The following is a 21,850-nucleotide window of genomic DNA, read 5'->3' as shown; positions in this document are numbered from 1 at the left end:
GTAGACAATTCTCCTCTTTACAGTGGGTCTTTTCAGCCTCAGAACTCCTTTTTGTGAATTGGAGAGGGGAGCAGTACGAAAGAGAGCTGATGGAAGGAACTGTCCACCATTGTCTCCCCTCCCCAGTTGGAAGCAAGATCTGGGCTCACAGTCAGATTTGAGGGATCATAACATTCATAGAGATCAGAACATTCAAACCAATTCTGTCCTTTTATACGCTAGATTTGTTTAAATATACATCTCCTAGCCCAAGGATAAGCTCAAAACCACTAGCCTAAAATGTGTCTTGCAGAGTTTTGTAGTCCTCAGAATAAGTATGAGGCAGAATCCTGAATATGCAAAGATTAAGTTATTATCTATTCTGGGACCATGGCATGACTAGGCATATACTCTGAAATTCTAATCAATTAATCTGAGCCATTATTTATTATTAATTTACTATTCTTTAAATATAAGGATTAATAAGATATAATTAAAGTCAATTTAGTACATAATTATTTCCCCAAAATATGTGGTCCCAAAGAGATTGCTGTGAACTAGAAATCACAGGAAATCCATGGTCCACCTTAGCAAGAAACCAGTTTTTCATTCAGCCAAGCAGTCATTTGTTCATTCATACAGTCGTATCACCTGTGAGTCAGCTAATATGCCAGAGAAGATGTTCTAGCTTGGTTGCCAGCTAGAGAAAGGTAATTTAAATTAGCATAAGACTCTTTAGAAGCAGAAACAACACAGAGGAGACACAAGTGGTCTGAGAGCACAGCTACCATCACCATGAGCCTACCCAAGAAACCCAAGAGCAAGATGACCCTGGAGGAGCTGCAAAAGTGGGAGGAGGAAGAGTTTAACACAAATCCATTCTCCGTGCTCACACAGTCAGTCAGGAACAACACCTACCTAAGGGCTCATGAACTGTGGCAATAACAAGGAGCTCCTGTGCTGTGTGAAAGCCACTGACGAGCACTGCAACACAGTGCTGGAGAATGTGAAGGTGATTCAGACCAAGGTCCCCAAGAACAACAAAGGTAAGAAGTCCAAGCCAGTCAACATGGACCCCTACATCTCCAAGATGCTCCTGTGAAGAGACTCAATCATCATGGTCCTCCAGAACCCACTCACTGATGGCAAGTAGGGGCCTCCACCCTGCTGTCAGAAATTAGTCTGCCATCCTGCAAAGTCCTGTCCTTAGCAATGGAAATAATACACTCCTGTGTTTTTTTTCTTTATAAATACACAAATAAATAAAGTTTTGAAGGAAGAAAGATGGAAGGAGAGAGAAAAGGGAGGAAGGGAGACATGGAGAGAGGGAAAGAAGGAAAAAGAATACACTGGCTTAAAAAACCAAAATGTGGAAAGGACAGCCTTAGAGGTGCTTGGTACCAGGGACTTCAGTGGTGCTTCCTGGTATTTCTTCTTGTGATTCTTCTCTCTGCTTCTCTCTGTGTGCTGGTTTCTTTCTGACCAGCATTTCCAACATGAAGGCTGGCCACCTGTAGCTTCAGACTTATATCCTTATAATGTCAGAAACCAAAATTTCAAGCTCTGGTTAGAAAAATCCCAGGAAAAATCTTGTCCTGGCTTGTAACAGTTGCTCTCTCTGGGATGAATCTCTGTGGTCAAAGTCTCATAAGCAGTTAGCAACTCCCAGAGTAGAGCATGGCAAGGAGGAGGTCCAAGAGAAGAGAAGAATACTATCTCCAAGAGGAAAGAAGGATACTGTGCAAACAAAACAGAAAATGTCCACCCTTCCAATTCAACCTATAATGTTCACCAGATTGTGAAGACACCTTTAACTTGAGAATTAGAAAGAATAATGGAAGTCCATGGCTCCAGCTTTTCACCACTGTGTTCAGTTCTGGTACAGTGTTCTGTTTGTTTGTTTGATTGATTGACTGATTGATGAGAGAGAGAGAGAAAGAGAGAGAACATACAAGCAAGGGGGGAAGGCAGATGGAGAGGGAGAGAGAGAATCCCAAGCAGGCTCATGCTCAGTGTGGAGCCCAACACAGGGCTCAATCTCACAACCCTGAGATCATGACCTGAGCTGACAGCAAGAGTCAGACACTTAACCGACAGCCACCCAAGCGCCCCCCTGGGTACCATGTCTTAAAGGAGGCCTGGACAAATTAAAGGAGTCTCCAGAGGAGTACTAGCATTCGAAGCTGTACCTTACAAGGTTTGGTTAAAGGAATTGAAACTTAATATCTTGCAAAAGGAGGACTAAAGAAATGCAGGGGGGCAAAAGGCATCTCTTTCATGCAGAGGAAGGAGCATATTTACTCTATGCTGCCTAATTATAGGGGTCATAAATATATCTACAGGATTCAGAAAGGTAACATAAGGGCATGAAACTAGCCAGATATTTGAAAAACAATAGTGCATGTGTGATAATTAATGGCAAGTGACAGCCATAGGATGTGGAAATCCATAGGGAGTGGAGGGCTGTGGACAACTGCAGAACTTATGCCCCATCTAAAGGAAGCAGCCCCCACTCAAGTCCATATCATTGTTGCCCTGTAGGAATGTGGGTGCAATATTGCAAGATCTTTCTTTTTCAATAAAAGCCAGAAAACCTGATTTTTATGTAAAATCTCTCAGTGTCTTCAATGTTGGGTCATTATTTTTAAAAACACCATGTGGGCCAAACAAAATACAATGTTGAAAGGGATCTCCCTTGCAGCCTCAGTTTGAAATATCTGCTCTATAAGGTAGAACTAGAACTAGTGGATCAAAGTTCTTAAGAGACAAGTATTTAGTCTTTATAACTTATATGTAGTTTAGTAACAAGAACTCGCCAATCATGATGTAGTAGATGCTTTGTGATGTAGTAAGCACATACTAAATAGAAGCTGATGACCATTATTAAGGAATATTGTAGAAATGGATCCTGGTCTGACTACTCATAATAAAAGTCTACAGATTGACTCTGAAATTTTTGAAATGAGATCAGAAAACATTCTCTGAAAGAGATCCTAAAGAAGTAGAAGACAACATTTGAGGACTATATAATCTACTTTGGATTTAAACGCACTGCTGAGATAGCAGCAACTCTGAAAAGAAAAGCGACCACTTTCTGGAAGGTAGGACATGCAGAGAAGTGAATCCGAGGTGATATTCCGGAAGATAGACGGCGGGGGAGGGTCCTCCATCAGCCACTACCTGCAAGTGATAGAGCCGTGGAGCACAAAATTGGAACTTTTAGAAGTCGGCTCCGTTGAGGGATGTCACTCCAGTGGCTAAGCGGGGGGTGGAATCCTCGCTGGGACAGTGTGGTCTCGGGATCCTTGGGGTCACAGAAAGACCGGGGATGCCTGAGTGGGGCAGAGCTCCCAGGTATCGGAGCAGGGAAGCCAGCTGCAGAGACGGAGCCAAGGAGTGGGCTCTCACCTCAGGGTTGCCATAAACCAGGATCCGCGGCACAGTCGGGCCACTGCTCTTCCAGCAGGGACCCAACAAGTGGCAGATCCGGGGAGACTCCCCTTCCTGCCCCAGGAGGAGCAGCGCAGGCGTGCACCGCAGGGATCTGCTGGATTTGGAGACTCCACACGGGGTCAGGTGCCAGAGATAGAAAAGCTCGGTCACAGGCCGGGTGAGAACGGAGTGCGGTGGGAGACCGGGGAGACAGGAGTGATTGATTGCTTTTCTCTGGGGGCTCACTGAGGAGTGGGGCCCCGAGTTCTAGGCTCCTCCCGGGCGGAGATTGGGAGGCCACCATTTTCACTCTCATCCTCCAAAGCTGTACGCAAAGCTTGCAGGGAACAAAAGCTCCCGAGAGCAAACCTGAGCAGATTACTTAGCCCGGACTGGCAAGGGTGGGGCAAATCCACCTCTGGCAAAGACATTTGGAAACCACGGCAACAGGCCCCTCCCTCAGAAGATCAGCGAGAACAGCCAGCCAAGACCAAGTTTACCAATCAATGAGAACAGCAGAACTCCAGTGCTAGGGGAATACTGCACATAGAATTCATGGCTTTTTCCCATGATTCTTTAGTCTTTCAAAGTTAATTTTTTTAATTTTCTTTTTTTTTTTTTTTGAATTTTTCTTTTTCCCTTTTTCAACCAACATCTTATCAATTCCTTTTTTAAAAAATCTTTTTTATTTTTCATTTTTAGAGTCATATTCTATCCCTTCATAGTAGTTAACCTTATTTTTGGTATATACATATATATATAGAGAGAGAGAGAGAGAGAGCTCTCTTTAAAATTTTGGGATACAGTTTCTTCTAACAGACCAAAATATACCCTAAATCTCTAGTGTATGGCTTTGTTCTATTCTCCTGCCTGATCACATTCTCTCCCTTTTTTTTTTAATCCTCTTCTTTCTTTTTTCAACCAACTTCTTATCTTATCAATTCCTCTTATAAAATCTTTTATAATTTTCATCTTTACAATCATATTCCATACCTTCACCATATTTACCCTTATTTTTGTACATATATAGGCTTTTTGTTCTTTAAAATTTTGGGAGACACTTTCTTCTAACAGACCAAAATACACCCAAAATCTACTGTGTGGCACTGATCTATGCACCAGTCTGATCATATTTGATCATATTCTGTTTTCTTTGTTTCTTTGTTTTTTATCTTTCCCTTTTTCTTTTTTTTTTTTTTCCTTTTTTCTTTCTTTCCCTTTCTTTTCACCTGGTTTCAGGTCTCTTCTGATTTGTTTAGTGTATATTTTTCTGGGGTTCTTCTTACCCTGTTACCATTTTGTTCTCTCATTCATCTATTCTCCTCTGGACAAAATGACAAGATGGGAAAAATCACCTCAACAAAAAGAACAAGAGGCAGTACCGACTGCCAGGGACCTAGTCAATACGGACATTAGTAAGATGTCGGAACTAGAGTTCAGAATGACAGTATTAAAGATACTAGCTGGGCTTGAAAAAAGCATGGAAGATATTAGAGAAACCCCTTCCAGAGAAATGAAAGAACTAAAATCTAACCAAGCTGAAATAAAAAAGGCTATTAATGAGGTGCACTCAAAAATGGAGACTCTAACTGCTAGGATAAAGTAGGCAGAAGAGAAAATTAGTGATATAGAAGACCAAATGATGGAAAATAAAGAAGCTGAGAAAAAGAGAGATAAACAACTATGGATCACGAGGGCAGAATTCGAGAGATAAGTGATACCATAAGATGAAACAATATTAGAATAATTGGGATCCCAGAAGAAGAAGAAAGAGAGAGGGGGGCAGAAGGTATATTGGAGCAAATTATAGCAGAGAACTTCCCTAATAAGGGGAAGGAAACAGGCATCAAAATCCAGGAGGCAGAGAGAACCCCCCTCAAAATCAATAAAAATAGGTCAACACCCTGACAGCTAATAGTAAAACTTAACGAGTCTCAGAGACAAAGAGAAAATCATGAAATCAGCTCAGGATAAGAGATCTGTAACCTACAATGGTAGAAACATTAGATTGGCAACAGACCTATCCACAGAGACCTGGCAGGCCAGGAAGGACTGGCATGATCTATTCAGAGCACTAAAGGAGAAAAATATGCAGCCAAGAATACTATATCCAGCTAGGCTGTCATTGAAAATAGAAGGAGAGATAAAAAGCTTCCAGGACAAACAAAAACTAAAGGAATTTGCAAACACGAAACCAGCCCTACAAGAAATATTGAAAGGGGTCCTCTAAGCAAAGAGAGAGCCTAGAAGTAACACTGACCAGAAAGGAACACAGACAATATACAGTAACAGTCACCTTACAGGCAATACAATGGCACTAAATTCATATCTTTCAATAGTTACCCTGAATGTAAATGGGCTAAATGCCCCAATCAAAAGACACAGGGTATCAGAATGGATAAAAAAAAAAAAGACCCATCGATATGCTGTCTGCAAGAGACTCATTTTAGACCCAAAGACACCCCCAGATTGAAAGTGAGGGGGTGGAAAACCATTTACCATGCTAATGGACACCAAAAGAAAGCTGGGGTGGCAATCCTTATATCAGACAAATTCGATTTTAAACCAAAGACTGTAATAAGAGATGAGGAAGGACACTATATCCTACTTAAAGGGTCTATCCAACAAGAAGATCTAACAATTGTAAATATCTATGCCCCTAACATGGGAGCAGCCAATTATATAAGCCAATTAATAACAAAAGCAAAGAAACACATTGACAACAATACAATAATAGTGGGGGACTTTAACATCCCCCTCACTGGAATGGACAGATCATCTAAGCAAAAGATCAACAAGGAAATAAAGACTTTAAATGACACACTGGACCAAATGGACTTCACAGATATATTCAGAACATTCCATCCCAAAGCAACGGAATACACATTCTTCTCTGGTGCCCATGGAACATTCTCCAGAAGAGATCACATCCTAGGTCACAAATCAGGTCTCAACCAGTACCAAAAGACTGGTTGGTTGGTTCCCTGCCTATTTTCAGACCACAGTGCTTTGAAACTAGAACTCAATCACAAGACGAAAGTTGGAAAGAACTCAAATACATGGAGGCTAAAGAGCATCCTACTAAAGAATGAATGGGTCAACCAGGAAATTAAAGAAGATTTTAAAAAATTCATGGAAACCAATGAAAATGAAAACACAACTGTTCAAAATCTTTGGGATGCAGCAAAGGCGGTCCTAAGAGGAAAGTATATAGCAATACAAGCCTTTCTCAAGAAACAAGAAAGGTCTCAAATACGCAACCTAACCCTACACCTAAAGGAGCTGGAGAAAGAACAGCAAATCAAGCCTAAACCTAGCAGGAGAAGAGAAATAATAAAGATCAGAGCAGAAATCAATGAAATAGAAACCAAAACAACAGTAGAACAGATCAACGAAACTAGGAGCTGCTTCTTTGAAAGAATTAACAAGATTGATAAACCCCTGGCTAGACTTATCAAAAAGAAAAGAGAAATGACCCAAATACATAAAATCATGAATGAAAGAGGAGAGATCACAACCAACACCAAAGAAATACAAACAATTATAAGAATATATTATGAGCAACTATAGGCCAGCAAATTAGATAATTGGAAGAAATGGATGCTTTCCTAGAGATGTATCAACTACCAAAACTGAACCAGGAAGAAATAGAAAACCTGAACAGACCTATAACCACTAAGGAAACTGAAGCAGTCATCAAAAATCTCCCAACAAACAAAAGCCCAGGGCCAGATGGCTTCCCAGGGGAATTCTACCAAACATTTAAAGAAGAATTAATACCTATTCTTCTGAAACTGTTCCAAAAAATAGAAATGGAAGGAAAACTTCCAAACTCGTTTTATGAGGCCACCATTACCTTGATCCCAAAACCAGACAAAGACCCCATCAAAAAGGGGAATTACAGACCAATATCCTTGATGAACATGGATGCAAAAATTCTCACCAAATACTAGCCAATAGGATCCAACAGTACATTAAAAGGATTCTTCACCACGACCAAGTGGGATTTATCCCTGGGCTGCAAGGTTGGTTCAACATCCACAAATCAATCAATGTGATACAATACATTAATAAAAGAAAGAACAAGAACCATATGATCCTCTCAATAGATGCAGAAAAAGCATTTGACAAAGTACAGCATCCTTTCTTGATCAAAACTCTTCAGAGTATAGGGATACAGGGTACATACCTCAATATCATAAAAGCCATCTATGAAAAACCCACAGCGAATATCATTTTCAATGGGGAAAAACTGACAGCTTCCCCCCTAAGGTCAGGAACATGGCAGGGATGTCCACTATCACCACTGCTATTCAACATAGTATTAGAAGTCCTAGCCACAGCAATCAGACAACAAAAAGAAATAAAAGGCATCCGAATCAGCAAAGAAGAAGTCAAACTCTCACTCTTTGCAGATTACATGATACTTTATGTGGAAAACCCAAGAGACTCCACCCCAAAACTGCTAGAACTCATACAGGAATTCAGTAAAGTGGCAGGATATAAAATCAATGCACAGAAATAAGTTGCATTTCTATACACCAACAACAAGACAGAAGAAAGAGAAATTAAGGAGTTGATCCCATTTACAATTGCACCCAAAACCATAAGATACCTAGGAATAAATCTAACCAAAGAGGCAAAGGATCTGTACTCAGAAAACTATAAAATACTCATGAAAGAAATTGAGGAAGACACAAAGAAATGGAAAAACGTTCCATGCTCATGGATGGGAAGAACAAATATTGTGAAGATATCAATGCTACCAAGAGCAATCTACACATTCAATGCAATCCCCATCAAAATACCACCCACTTTATTCAAAGAAATGGAACAAATAATCCTAAAATTTGTATGGAACCAGAAAAGACCCCGAATAGCCAGAGGAATGTTGAGAAAGAAAAGCAAAGCTGGCATCATCACAATTCTGGACTTCAAGCATTATTACAAAGCTGTCATCATCAAGACAGTATGGTACTGGCACAAAAACAGACACATAGATCAATGGAACAGAATAGAGAGCCCAGAAATGGACCCTCAACCCTATGGTCAACTAATCTTTGACAAAGCAGGAAAGAATGTCCAATGGAAAAAAGACAGTCTCTTCAACAAATGGTGTTGGGAAAATTGGACAGCCACATGCAGAAGAATGAAATTGGACCATTTCCTTACACCACACACAAAAATAGACTCCAAATGGTTGATAGACCTAAATGTGAGACAGGAGTCCATCAAAATCCTAAAGGACAACACAGGCAGCAACCTCTTTGACCTCAGCTGCAGCAACTTCTTCCTAGAAACATCACCAAAGGCAAGGGAAGCAAGGGCAAAAATGAACTATTGGGACTTCATCAAGATAAAAAGCTTTTGCAAAGCAAAGGAAACAGTCAACAAAACCAAGAGACAACCGACAGAATGGGAGAAGATATTTGCAAATGACATATCAGATAAAGGGCTAGTATCCAAAATCTATAAAGAACTTCTTAAACCCAACACCCAAAGAACAAATGATCCAATCAAGAAATGGGCAGAAGACATGAACAGACATTTTTCCAAAGAAGACATCCAAATGGCCAACAGACACATGAAAAAGTGCTCAACATCGCTCAGCATCAGGGAAATCCAAATCAAAACCTCAATGAGATACCACCTCACACCAGTCAGAATGGCTAAAATTAACAAGTCAGGAAACGACAGATGTTGGTGGGGATGCGGAGAAAGGGGAACCCTCCTACACTGTTGGTGGGAATGCAAGCTGGTGCAGCCACTCTGGAAAACAGTATGGAGGTTCCTCAAAAAGTTGAAAATAGAGCTACCATACGATCCAGCAATTGCCCTACTGGGTATTTACCCCAAAGGTACAAATGTAGGGATACTAAGGGGGACGTGCACCCCGATGTTTATAGCAGCAATGTCCACAATAGCCAAACTATGGAAAGAGCCAAGATTTCCATCGACAGATGAATGGATAAAGAAGAGGTGGTATATATATACAATGGAATATTATGCAGCCATCAAAAGGAATGAAATCTTGCCATTTGCAATGATGTGGACGAAACTGGAGGGTATTATGCTGAGCGAAATAAGTCAATCGAAAGACATGTATCATATGACCTCACTGATATGAGGAATCCTTAATCTCAGGAAACAAACTGAGGGTTGCTAGAGTGGTGGGGGAGTTGGAGGGATGGGGTGGCTGGGTGATAGACACTGGGGAGGGTATGTGCTATGGTGAGCGCTGTGAATTGTGTAAGACTGTTGAATCACAGACCTGTACCTCTGAAACAAATAATACATTATATGTTTAAAAAAAAAAAAGAAGAAGAAGAAGATAGCTGGAAGGGAAAAATGAACGGGGGGAAATCGGAGGGGGAGACTAACCATCAGAGACGATGGACTCTGAGAAACAAACTGAAGGTTCTAGAGGGGAGGGAGGTGGGGGGATGGGGTTAGCCTGGTGATGGGTATTAAATAGGGCATGTACTGAATGGAGCAGTGGGTGTTATATGCAAACAATGAATCATGGAACACTACATCAAAAACTAATGATGTAATGTATGGTGATTAATATAACATAATAAGATAAAATAAAAACAAACACACTGATGAAAGAGACAGTGGAGAAAACCAACATAACACAATATTTCTAAGTGTAGGCAAGAAAGACCACACTGAAGATACATATATAATACATGTCCTGGCAATGGGATAGGATTTTAATGGACATAAATCCAAATCTCTTTCTGTGTAGTTCCAAGAAGAAAAGGAAAAAAAAAAAAAAAAAAAGGTTTCCTAGACCTGTGACATGTTTTAGGATGTTTGGACTGAGGGAAGTGTGGTTTTAGGTGTTACGTGTTCTGGATTTTTATCCTCGGTCTGTTACTCATGAGTCATATCACCATGGACAAGTAACATCCCCCACTCTCCAAACAACTGGAATGATTTGCCATCATTTCAAATTCAATATTGCTAAAATAGTATTCCCACTTTTTTTTTCTTCTCAAACTCCCTTTCTTGATTTCCTCATGTCAAGGGAAGCAGCAAAATCTGTACTCTTCCTAGACTTCACTGGCCTATCATTTACCCACTATCATGAAGGGAGGTCTCTGAGATGACAGCATGAGCAATAAGCTAAAGAGGAAATTCAAGTTCTTGGTATAGTGGACAAGGTAAGGAATTTCCACTTGAAACCAAAAACAATGAGGTGCCTACAATAAGGAAGGTCAATTGCCAAGCCACAGGACTAGTAAAGGTATACTCTGGGCATTATAAAAACCAAACGAAAGCTCAGAAATTACGTCTACAGAGTCCAGATAAGTTCTAAGACAGCACCCACCTCTTCCAATTTTTGCCTATAGGATTTTGGGCAAGGGAGAAGCTTCCATCTTGTAGTGGTAGCCATGTCCCTCAAACTTCGATGTAAAGTATGTATCTAACAAACTCAATGGTAACTTTAGATGTATTTTTTTTTAAGATTTATTTATTTTATGAGGGGGAGAGGGGTAAAGGGAGAGAGAGAATCCCAAGCAGACTCCCCACTAAGCACAAAGCCCGACGCTGGGCTCAATCTCATGACCCTGAGATCATGACCTGAGCTGAAACCAAGAGTCGGATGCTTAACCAACTGAGCCACCCAGGTGCCACTTTAGATATATTCTTAAGAGGGAAAAGATGACCCTTATTTAAAATGCAGCTATGTGACTCCTAACACTGCCAATGCATAGCCTGGATATATTTAATTATTTTTTTAAGTGACTGCAGAAAAATTAGTTGAAGGGGATAATGGTCAATGTCACCTTAACATTTGTTTAAAAGCGGTACACATAAATTTGTCTTCAAAATTTACTGCAAGATTCATTTCCCTTTTTGCTAAAACATAACAAAGATGCCATAAGACTAAAATGCTTAGTCTGAGAGGTTATACTGTTGCTTCTAGTATATAGGAAAGCTAAAACAAACAAACAAAAACTTTTTCAGACAATTAAGGTCACACATACAGTTGTTGACAAGCTCTTACTTGTCTTACTTGTAAAATGTTTCTGCCTTTCTCAGTACGATTGCCCAGCTACCATATACATGATTTGACTAATAACTAATAATACACAATACCTGCATTTTAACTGAGAGGCAGTTTAGCAGAGTGGATTATAGCCTGGCCTCCCATAGCCAGGCTGCCTGAATTGAAATCGCAGCTCTACCACCTACTAGCTGGTAAGTCTCTTAACTTCTGTATAGTGTCCTCCTTTATAAAATAGTAAACCTACATGTGTAGTGAGAATTAAATAATATATATAAGACGGTGCCCAACACATAGTTAGCGCGAGGTAACTGTGAGTTATTATTATCTCTTGCCTCATAGAATCCATGTGTCCTGTAGATATTCACTAGGCTCCTTCCTCCATCCCAGACACTGTACCAAGCACTGCACCAGGCACTGGAATATGTGTAGTATTTTCTAAACTAGCAGCAGGAGTTTCATTAGTGTAGGCAGTGCATTCTCAAGTACAAAAACTAAACAGTAAAGTGGAAAGAGGTGCAAGCCTCCTTCTATCTAATGCATAAATTAGATACTACACTGAGTATGTTTCAGTGGGAGGTCACCCATAATCTGTTTGCAAAATTTGCAGTTAGACAGTGACCCACTCAGGTGGCTTTTGCAAAATCTACATTAAATTTGCATCTGGCTTAAATTTCTGTTTTAGATGATGCTTCTAATTTGTGTTTTGGGTTAAGGCCCAGCTCCCAATGTGTGGACAGAGAGCTACGAATGAGGAGGTCGTGTTATCAGAAGGCTGGGGGGCGGGGTGGGGAAAGGAGGGGAACAGAGTTTTGATGTGAGTATCGTGTGCCAGTTCTCATATGCCTATAGCCCAGGCCAAAATCTGCCCTCAGTTATGCATGCACAGATTTCATTGACGTCAGTAAGAACTGTGCTCATGTAACAGGAGGCAGAAATTTGGCTCTTTGATTTTAATAGAATTAAATGCCAAAAGTTTTGCTGATGCAGGTTGCAAATTTAAACCCCAAAGGGTCAAGAAAATGCAACTGAACATTGTTCTGTTGGCAATCTCATCTTTTGCACAGGCCATGTAATTAAGCAAGACCCGAATTTCTCAAGGCTGACTTGGAAGCCCCTGATACTATTATGCCTATGAGTTGTGTGTGGCCTCCAATTGCAGTAAGACCTTTAAGTATGATTCCAAGATTTTGTCTGTGGCTTCAGATAAAAGGCTAACACATAGCCCAAATTCATTGTCAGTTGCAGGATTCCATTCCCGGTCTGAGTTTTAACAATGCTGAAATCAGTTGGTGGTGCCGAACAGACTCCACTCCCCACCTTAGATGATTTGAGAATTATGTAATGAAATTTGGGGACTTAGCATTCTTAGAGTATTCAGTTTATGTTTCAGTCTAATTTATGTTCAGACATATCCATAGCTTTGTCTTAATATTTGTGTGGTTTTTAAAATTTAACTTAATTTTATGCAGTGATGTTAACAATTGGATCTCCCAGACCTGAGCATCTGGTAGTAAGTTTCTGAGTGGCAAAACATAATTCAAGAAAAATATAAGGCCAGGCCAATGACTACCCCCTCCAAAAAAAAAAAAAAAAAAAAAAAAAATCCCTTAACTAAGAGTGGAGATGTTTTTGGTTCCTTTAACCAACTACTCAGAGTTCTGTTTCCTGCTTTGGGTCCAGAGAAGCAGTCTTTCTCTTGAATGGTTATTGAGAACTTAAATAGATGTATGCCTAAGTGTGTCTCCCATGCTGTGAGTTTCCTTGCGGATGACATGACCTAGCAAAGCCTTCTTGGTCACTTACCACTTCTCATTCCCCCCTTTTCAGGGGAGGAACATATTATATGAATGGTAAATCTGGGAACAATAACAGAATATACCTAAGCTCTTTGGGATCTTCCTGCCTGCAGAGAGCATATATTCTGTTCTGTTCCCAAGCTACAGATTTTGCCCCTGAGAAGGGAGGCTGCATTACCTGTGACTGAGGATGAAGTCTTATATTCAGGAGATTGATATTCATGAATCCATCATATATAAACCACATTCTCCAACACCTTCAGAAGCAACAGAGCTTCCATCTTGACATTTTAATGAAGGGGCATTGGTGGACAAGCACCAAGAAGTTACTAGCTAATGTCTGAAAACGACCATTTAAAAACTAACAGACTAAGAGTATTATTTAGAAATAAAGAAGCGAACATGAAGGGGAAAAGAAGAGTCTGAAAGTGGCTGCCCTTGAAAATCAGATTGGGAGAAGTGACATGGGGTAGGGCAACAGGTCACTACCCTCAGTCTCCTTCAACATTCAACTTCATTTTGACATTTGGTAAACAGTTCATGATTCCACGCTTAATATATCACGGAACAATAACATATCAGAGTAGGAGAGACTCCAATAGATCTTCTCCAGTGTTTTTCAAATTGAGAGTCACAATTGGTTAGCATGTCATGAAATCAATTTGTTGGATTGTAACCAACATTTTGAAATCGGTGCAATGCAGTGAAATAAATGGAATAGATCAGAGAGCACTGGGATCTGGATCACAATATAAAATACATTTTTATTGTGGATTACAATAAAAAATGTTTGGAATCTATTCAGTTTTTCCAACTTCCTACTTAACCCTCAGTGAGTTTCCTTAACTATAATACCCACTTTATAGACCAAGCCAAGCAGTTCTAAATGAGAGTATGCATATGAAAATGTTTGGAAACTATAAAGCTAAAACCACATTTAAGGTATTATTTTGATTATATCACCATCATTATCATCATGATCATCAACATCATCATCATCATTATTACTGTTATTATTATCAGTGGAGAGATGTCCAAGCTAGCTGACCTTTAATTTTGTACATCACTTCAACATGAAAGCAGCGATAGCACCAGCCCAGCCTATACCCATACTCTTCTAAGAAGCTACCAATGCCATGTAGGGTATCGGCCAGAGCCCCAGATCAGTCGGGGTAGCACTGATCTGATAGCATATTTAGGCTGCACAGAAGGGTAACGGTTATGACAGACCTTGGAATTATACAGACTGGGATCCAAATTTAGCTCTGCCGCTGATGAACTACACAACTTGAGATAAATCATTTAACTTCCCTGAGTCTCGGGATATCATCATCATTATCATCAATGTCATCAAAACAATGACTTTTGTTTTATATTCTGGAAACACAGAGAAGAAATGTTCCTCACTCTCACTACAGAAACTGCAGAGCCAATGAAGAGACATAGGTGCTGCCTGAGCTGAGAGAGAGCAGGGAAAGGAGGAGAAAGAGCAAATCTAAGCCAACTCTGTAGCCACCTAAGCATGGCCTGTGCAAGGCGCCAGTGAGACCCACAGTGCGGGACTCTACCACCCATGCTGTGTAAGTACTACTGACTCTACTAGCTTTACAGACATTTCTCGTTCTCAAGTCTATATCTTGCTATTTCCAATCTCATGCATTGGACCCACTAGCATGGTGACTTAGGATTCATGCTGCATGTTCAAGAGCATCCTGTGGGTATCCACCCACACACTTGTCCAGAATAGAAGAGTCTGGGGTCTGCTACATTTGACAAGTGCTACATGTAAGGGATGGAAGACTTTGGCTCATGTTCCAGTTCTGCCACTTTCTCATGTGACCTTTGCTAAGTCATTTCATCTCTCTGATCTTACTTTGCTGCTTCAATAAGATCAGATGAAACCAAGCAGAAAATCAAGACTCAAAGAGCAGTGAGTAAAAATTTGGGAATATTAATGATATTAATGGAAGCAAAATACATAACCACTGTGACATTTTTTATTTTAGAAATGTTTTTAGGGTTGCCTTGGTGGCTCAGTCAGTTAAGCATCTGCCTTTGGCTCAGGTCATGATCTCGGGGTCCTAGGATCCAGCCCGGAGTCAGGCTTCCTGCTCAGCAGGGAGTCTGCTTCTCCCTCTCCCCTCTGCCCCTACCCACCCCCACTTGTGCTCTCTCTCTCTCTCAAATAAATAAAATCTTTTTTTAAAAAAGAATTTTAAAGGGTTTATTTATTCATTTGACATAGAGAGAGAGAGAGCACAAGTAGGCAGAGCACAGACAGAGGGAGAGGGAGAGGGAGAAGCAGGCTCCCCGCCAAGCAGAGAGCCCAACATGGGGCTCGATCTCAGGACCCTAAGATCATGACCTACAGCGAAGGCAGATGTTTAACCAACTGAGCCACTCCACTCTGGCGCCCCCAAAAAAGAAATGCTTTTAAGTAAATAAAAAAAATACTGTTCTTTTGTTATGTTGATCTTTACTATTTAAAAAGAAACCTTGATTCCCCGCCACAAATACACTTCTTATCAATTCAAATAACTTCCTTTGACATTCATCACCTGTCACAATCTGGTTCTACCTGCATTTTTTACTTCATTTTCCATCATTCCCCCTACTCTGTTCATCCTATGCTGAAGCTACACTCAGCCTTGGCTCTTCCCAAACATGTCAGACATATTCATAACTCCCTGTTTCTATTCATGCAAATGTCCTCTCTTCCCTAATTCCATGCTTGCATTCAAGCCCAGCGGAGTAGTCACCCTATCTGTGAAGGTAGCTCCCAACTCCTCCCCAAGCAAAACTAACCTTTTCTACTTCAGGATTCCCATAACACTTAATCCACACAGATAGTGTAGGGCATACCAAAGGATATCCTCACAGTTCTATTTCCACCACCACCCCCACTAGACCATCAGCACCTTGGGGGCAGGGACTATTCACCTATGTTTGACTATTTAGCCTTTCCATAGAGTCTGGCACTTACCTAGCATAGAGTAAATATCTATTCAAAGAACAAAGCTATCTTAACTTTTCAAGATTCACAGCCTTTGATAAGGTTATGAAGGAGATTCTCATTCTTTCTCCTTCAGGCTGCAAAGCCAGAAGGGGCCCAGCTCTTGTGAGTTACAGGCAGAGCCAGCACTTGGGATCAGGCGGGGGATACTAGCATATGGTCACCACACATTTTGTGGTAAGTAAGATAGTCTCTAGTTTGGACTAAGAAACATGGTAACAACAACAAAAAATCCCTATTTTGGGTATGTTGGGAATCTTGGGTTCAGGTAGACTATGGGACTCCTCTTACAGCTGTAGAATGACCATAAGGTAGAAGAGTCAAGTGGTTTGGGTCCTTTGACCCTACCCATCCTCCATCAAAGTGCAGGGCCCTCACTAAGAAATACTGAACCATGATCAAGCCAGCTAATTCCTGATGCCTGTATTGTCTACCTGGAGCCCCAGTCACTTCAGACAAACATAAACCCCAAGCAATGTGCATGGACTAATGGAGTCTTTCTGCATCCCTGGGGGGAGAAGATGAACACACACATGAAATGTTTGGAAGAAAATGAACAGCAATATATAACCAAGGACCAAAGTATGCCAAACAGACAATAGGTCTCCTAGTTTATGATTCTACATCTCTATCACACAAACATAAGCTGGTATGGTTTTACAGGCTAACAGAAAAGACAACCACTTTTGTGGTGGAGTTTCAACATAATAGGAAAATCCTTCCCACTCCCCCCAGCCCACTTCCCTATCCCAAAACACTTCCCTTATCAGGCTAACTGATAACTGAAGATCCCAATTAAAAGTCTTCAATTCCTTTGAATTGGTGTTTCTTATTTTTATTAAATGTTTCTGAAAGGATAATATATTCACCATAGGGTAGCAGTTTGTCAAATCCTTTCAGATACAGAAGACGGACCAGACAGGTCCCAGGCCCTCAACAGAAGAAAGGCCTATCATTAATGGAAAAAAGGAACCAAAGAAAAAAGAAAGGACACCTAAAAAAAAAACTTTGCCTCTTTCCCAAACTTCCACAGGTACTTACCCTAAAGTAATACAGCCCAAGCAGCACATGTTCTGATGATGGGGACCCTCTTTTCCTGGAGTCTGGTCTAGCTAGAATAGATGAGATCAGGAAAAAGGCACTCCTGTCTGAAATTGTTTCACAGTTCAAGTAAGCCAATTTGTCAAATATTTATTGAGTATCTATTATCTGCTAGGCACTTTGATATGATCTGGAGATAAATATAGCTGACTAAAAATCAGTCCTGGCTCTTAAGGAATTCATAGTTCAGTGGAGACACAGATATATAAGCTAATAAGTACCATATAGCGCCATAAGTGCTATGATCAATATAAAGTTCAAATTTCAGGGGGTCATCATCAATGGGCCTGAGCTCAAGCGTTTCATTTGTTTGCACTTAAAAAAAAAAAAAAAGACATCATAAGGAGACTCAGCATACCTAGACTACAAAGAAAATAAGCCTAGCATGATAGCATGATCCTGGCATTCTGCGGGGAGAGTAGACACACAGGATTAGCAAGTCAGAGAGCTCAACCCAAATCTGTAGCGGATGACATGGAACCCCAAAAGATGTACAACAACCATGGGTTTCAGGCATTTACCTACCAACTATGACATGTCACCAGACTCTCCAAAGAGCCAAGAGGACCAATATCGGTAATGTCTCCAAGTATTTGTTTCTGGATGAGGGCTACTGTTTATGAAGAATGCAGAAAGGATATTTGACTCAGGGCCCTGGAGACTGCAGCCCTTGGGAAGCATCTAATTAGAACCCCATATATTAGGGTGAGGAGGGTGCTAAAACCAGGGTTGTTCAAACTCCAATCCCAACCACTGCTGGTCTTGAAATCAATTAGCTTGGCCACAATATGCAACTGTTTAATGATATAGAACAGAACAAAACAGAAAATATCAGAGCTTATCACACACAATAATGGTAAATATTGTTTTGTAAAACTTATGTTTCAGTTACATTCATGAGAGTGGAGGTTTGTTTGTGTGTGTACATGAATGGACACATACTGAGTCATCATGTAAAATGTGGGTGGTGATCCATACATAGTTTGCGAAACACCACCCTAGACAGCATGAGGCCCAACCTCACGATCCAGATGAGGGTACTGAGATCCAGAGAAATGAAAATACTCGCCCAATTTGACAGTTTGTTAGTGACAGTATGAAAACTAGAACCCATTATCCTGACTCCCACCTCAGTGCTTCCCCATACCCTATCACAATGTACACGGGGTCTTGATGGGGAGGGCAGGGGTGGTAGTAGGTAAGGGAAGACCAAAAGGGAGGATAAGGATGGAAGAGCTGAACCTTTGGGTCTCCTTTTACCAACTAGACACAAGCTGCCCTGGACTTCTTTCACACCATGTTTGAGCAACCATATTCCACCCACAAGAATAGAGATAATTGGTAGTATTTACCAAGTGCTTTCTATGGGCCTTGCACCATACTAGGTACCTTATATATCAACCATATATAGATAATTTTATCATCCCAATTATTCAGGTGAGAAACAACATCAGAGATTTGGGGTATTGGTCCAAGGCCATGCAGTATCTTGGTGGCAGAGCCAATACTCACACCCAAATCTAATTTCAAAGTCACTCCTTTAAACTCTCTACACCAAAACTTGTTTCCAGATATATTTCAACCCTATTTCCCATATTTTAACCACTCTCCCCCTCTATATGTACTTCTAAGTTAATTTTATATATTATATAAACTGATACATATATCTGTGTGTATATCTGTAGAGATATAAAATCTCCAACCCTCATTATACTCCACATTTTGATTCATATATTATAGGATAAAGTTAAAGCATCCCTAAGAAGTAATAGCCTATGACTCAACCAACTCTACCATTCATTCTTATTTTAAAAAAAGAAAAGATGCCTATAAAAGTTTATTCTGGAGAATGAGAAAGACCTGGGCCTATTTTCTATCCACATAGGACACCTGAAGAAGGAACAGTATCATACAGAGAGGAAATAATAGAATAGTAACTTGAGGGTTTAATACCTTCAAAGACAGTTTTATCAGGGTGCCTGGGTGGCTCAGTCAGTTAAGCATCTGAGTCTTGATTTCAGCTCAGGTCATGATCTCAGGGTCATGAGATTGAGCCCCGTGTTGGGCTCCAAGCTGGACATGGAGCGTGCTTAAGGTTCTCTCTCTCCTGCTCCCTCTGCCCCACTGCTCCCTCCCCACCACACACTCACTCACTCTCTTTCTCTCAAAACAAAAAAGATACTTTTGCTGCTCACCCTTAAAACAGGATGGAAAAGCATCCTTCCCTCCATTTTTCCTGTTCACCTGCCTAAAATCCCTGATAGGATTCCCACATCAACCCCATTGCTTGAGTTGGATTTAGACATGGCTTCTTAACACCAGCATTTCAGTTTGGAATCCAGAGCCTGGACACCATCATTGACCCAACTACTCTTCTTTTGATCCCCTCCTGTCCCCCTTATTGTCTCTCTTGGGTTAGTTATGCACATATCTGACCCCTACTTGATTCTTACATCCTTTTGAACAGGAACTACATTTTATTTATCTTTGGCTCCACTGGGTCCCAGCAAGGACCTTGAATATACTCACATTCAATAAATGTGCTTATTTGAGTTAAAATAAGGAACGAACCTGACTGGTGGTGTGTGGAATGGGCTGTGTTTATGCTGTGACTACCAACCCCAGCTCTGGCCACTCCTTGGCTTGCCCGCCCCATTATGTCTCAGTGTGCTTTGTCTAAAACCAGGGTTACAGGGACTGTTAGAAGTAATGAACATCTAAAATAAGAATAAAAGCTTCCAGGTTATTTAGTTCCTCTAGGATTTCTCATAATTGGATTGCTAGTCATGGTTTAGAACTTTTGCTTTGGAAATTCACCAACTTGCTTTCCAATTAAGATTCTGACTACCTGGCCACAGTAGCCAAGGTCCATGTGGACTCCAGCCGAGGACAGCAGCTGGGCATCACCTCTTCCAGGAGTGAAGACTCCTTAGCAACAAGGTAGCCTTGAGGGTAGATACGGAGATTTTGAAGCTGCTGGCTTTCTGAATGCTGCTGGAGTTAGAGTATGTTTTCAAAGAGATACATGTTAGATTATGGCTATTGATCAAATGGCCTTGGCCAGAAAACCCAGACACTATTAACATTGAGGGCCATGTTTTTAGAATTGCTCATTGCTGATTCTCAATGATCCTCTACCTCTGTATTTTCTAAGGTATGTCTTTAAATGGTTGATAACAAATTATCTGGAGTGAGGGGTAGATTTTTTAATCTCTCCTCCTTAGGATCTGGGAAAGGTATTTTGGCCATTTCCTCCTGGCCTTTGATCTCACCCTTCTCTAGACTTGATTTCACCTTCTCTAGACTTGATTCCACTTCAAGTATTACTTCTTTCTTCAATCTATCCTCCTCACACTCCATATTAGCCCCTTTTCTTTTACCCATAAACATGATCAAGCTATCTGGAACCCCTTTCTTCAAAAATCCTCAATGGCTCTCAAAGTACACTTTCCTTATCCTGACCTGCAAAGCCAACTACAATCTAGGCCCAATGTGTTTTTCCACTCTCCTCTCCCACTGCTGCTATCCCTACTCATAGAGATACCCAAAATGGACTGTTCACTCATTTCAAACCATACTCTGTGCTATTCCACTTCTAGGCTTTGCTTGTGATGGTTCCTCCATTTTAAAGCTTTCCATTTGCTCTCCATCCAGGAGAATTAAGATATTACTCAAATGCCACCTTCTTCATGAAGTCTTTCCTGATTCCCTAATTCAATATGATCTAAGTTTCAAATCCCAATAACCCTTGATACAAGAACTTTTCCTGTGGTATATATCCCATTCTACCCTGTACTGTGGATATGTCTGTACCTTTTTAAGTATTCCTACTACGCTGTACATTCAGCAAGGACTATCTGCTATTACATCTCAGTGACTTTCACACATATTACCAGAGTACACACCAGAGAAAAAACAGTATGGTGTTTCCTCAAATATTTATAAAAATATATTTCTTGAATCTATATCTACTATAAGCCAGGCATTAAGATTAAATCAAAGAGCAATCTATTTTTGCTTTTGTTTGTCTTGCCTCAGGAGACCTATCTAGAAAGAATTTGCTATGGCTGATGTCAAAGAGGCTACTGCCTTCTCCTCTAGGACTTTTATGGTTTCAGGTCTCACATTTAGGTCTTTGAATCCATTTTAATTTATTTTTGTGTATGGTGTAAGAAAGTGGTCCAGTTTGAGGGTGCCTGGGTGGCTCAGTCAGTTAGGTATCCAACTCTTGGTTTCAGCTCAGGTCATGATCTCAGGGTCATGGGATCAAGCTCTGTGTCAGGCTCCATGCTTAGCAGGAAGTCTACTTGAGATTCTTTGCCTCTCCCTATCCCTCTGTCCCTTCCCTACTCACTCTCTCTTTCTCTCTCTCTCTAAAAGTAAGTAAGTAAATAAATAAATAAATAAATAAAATCTTGTAACAAAAGAAGAAGAAAGTGGTCCAGTTTCATTCTTTTATATGTTGCCATCAGTTTTCTCAATACCATTTGTTGAAGAGACTTTTTCCCA

The 21,850-nt window shown here is 40.6% G+C and overlaps 1 pseudogene; it reads left to right on the top strand.

Annotated features, from left to right (window-relative positions):
- The first annotated feature begins 774 nt into the window (after positions 1–774).
- Positions 775–1,132, top strand: LOC118551448 (small nuclear ribonucleoprotein Sm D2 pseudogene; annotated as a pseudogene).
- Positions 1,133–21,850: the final 20,718 nt, after the last annotated feature.

This window comes from Halichoerus grypus, chromosome 7, assembly GCF_964656455.1.
Source record: "Halichoerus grypus chromosome 7, mHalGry1.hap1.1, whole genome shotgun sequence".
Taxonomy (NCBI): domain Eukaryota; kingdom Metazoa; phylum Chordata; class Mammalia; order Carnivora; family Phocidae; genus Halichoerus; species Halichoerus grypus.
The sequence above is the reverse complement of the archived record's forward strand: the minus strand, read 5'-3'. Positions and strand labels throughout refer to the sequence as shown.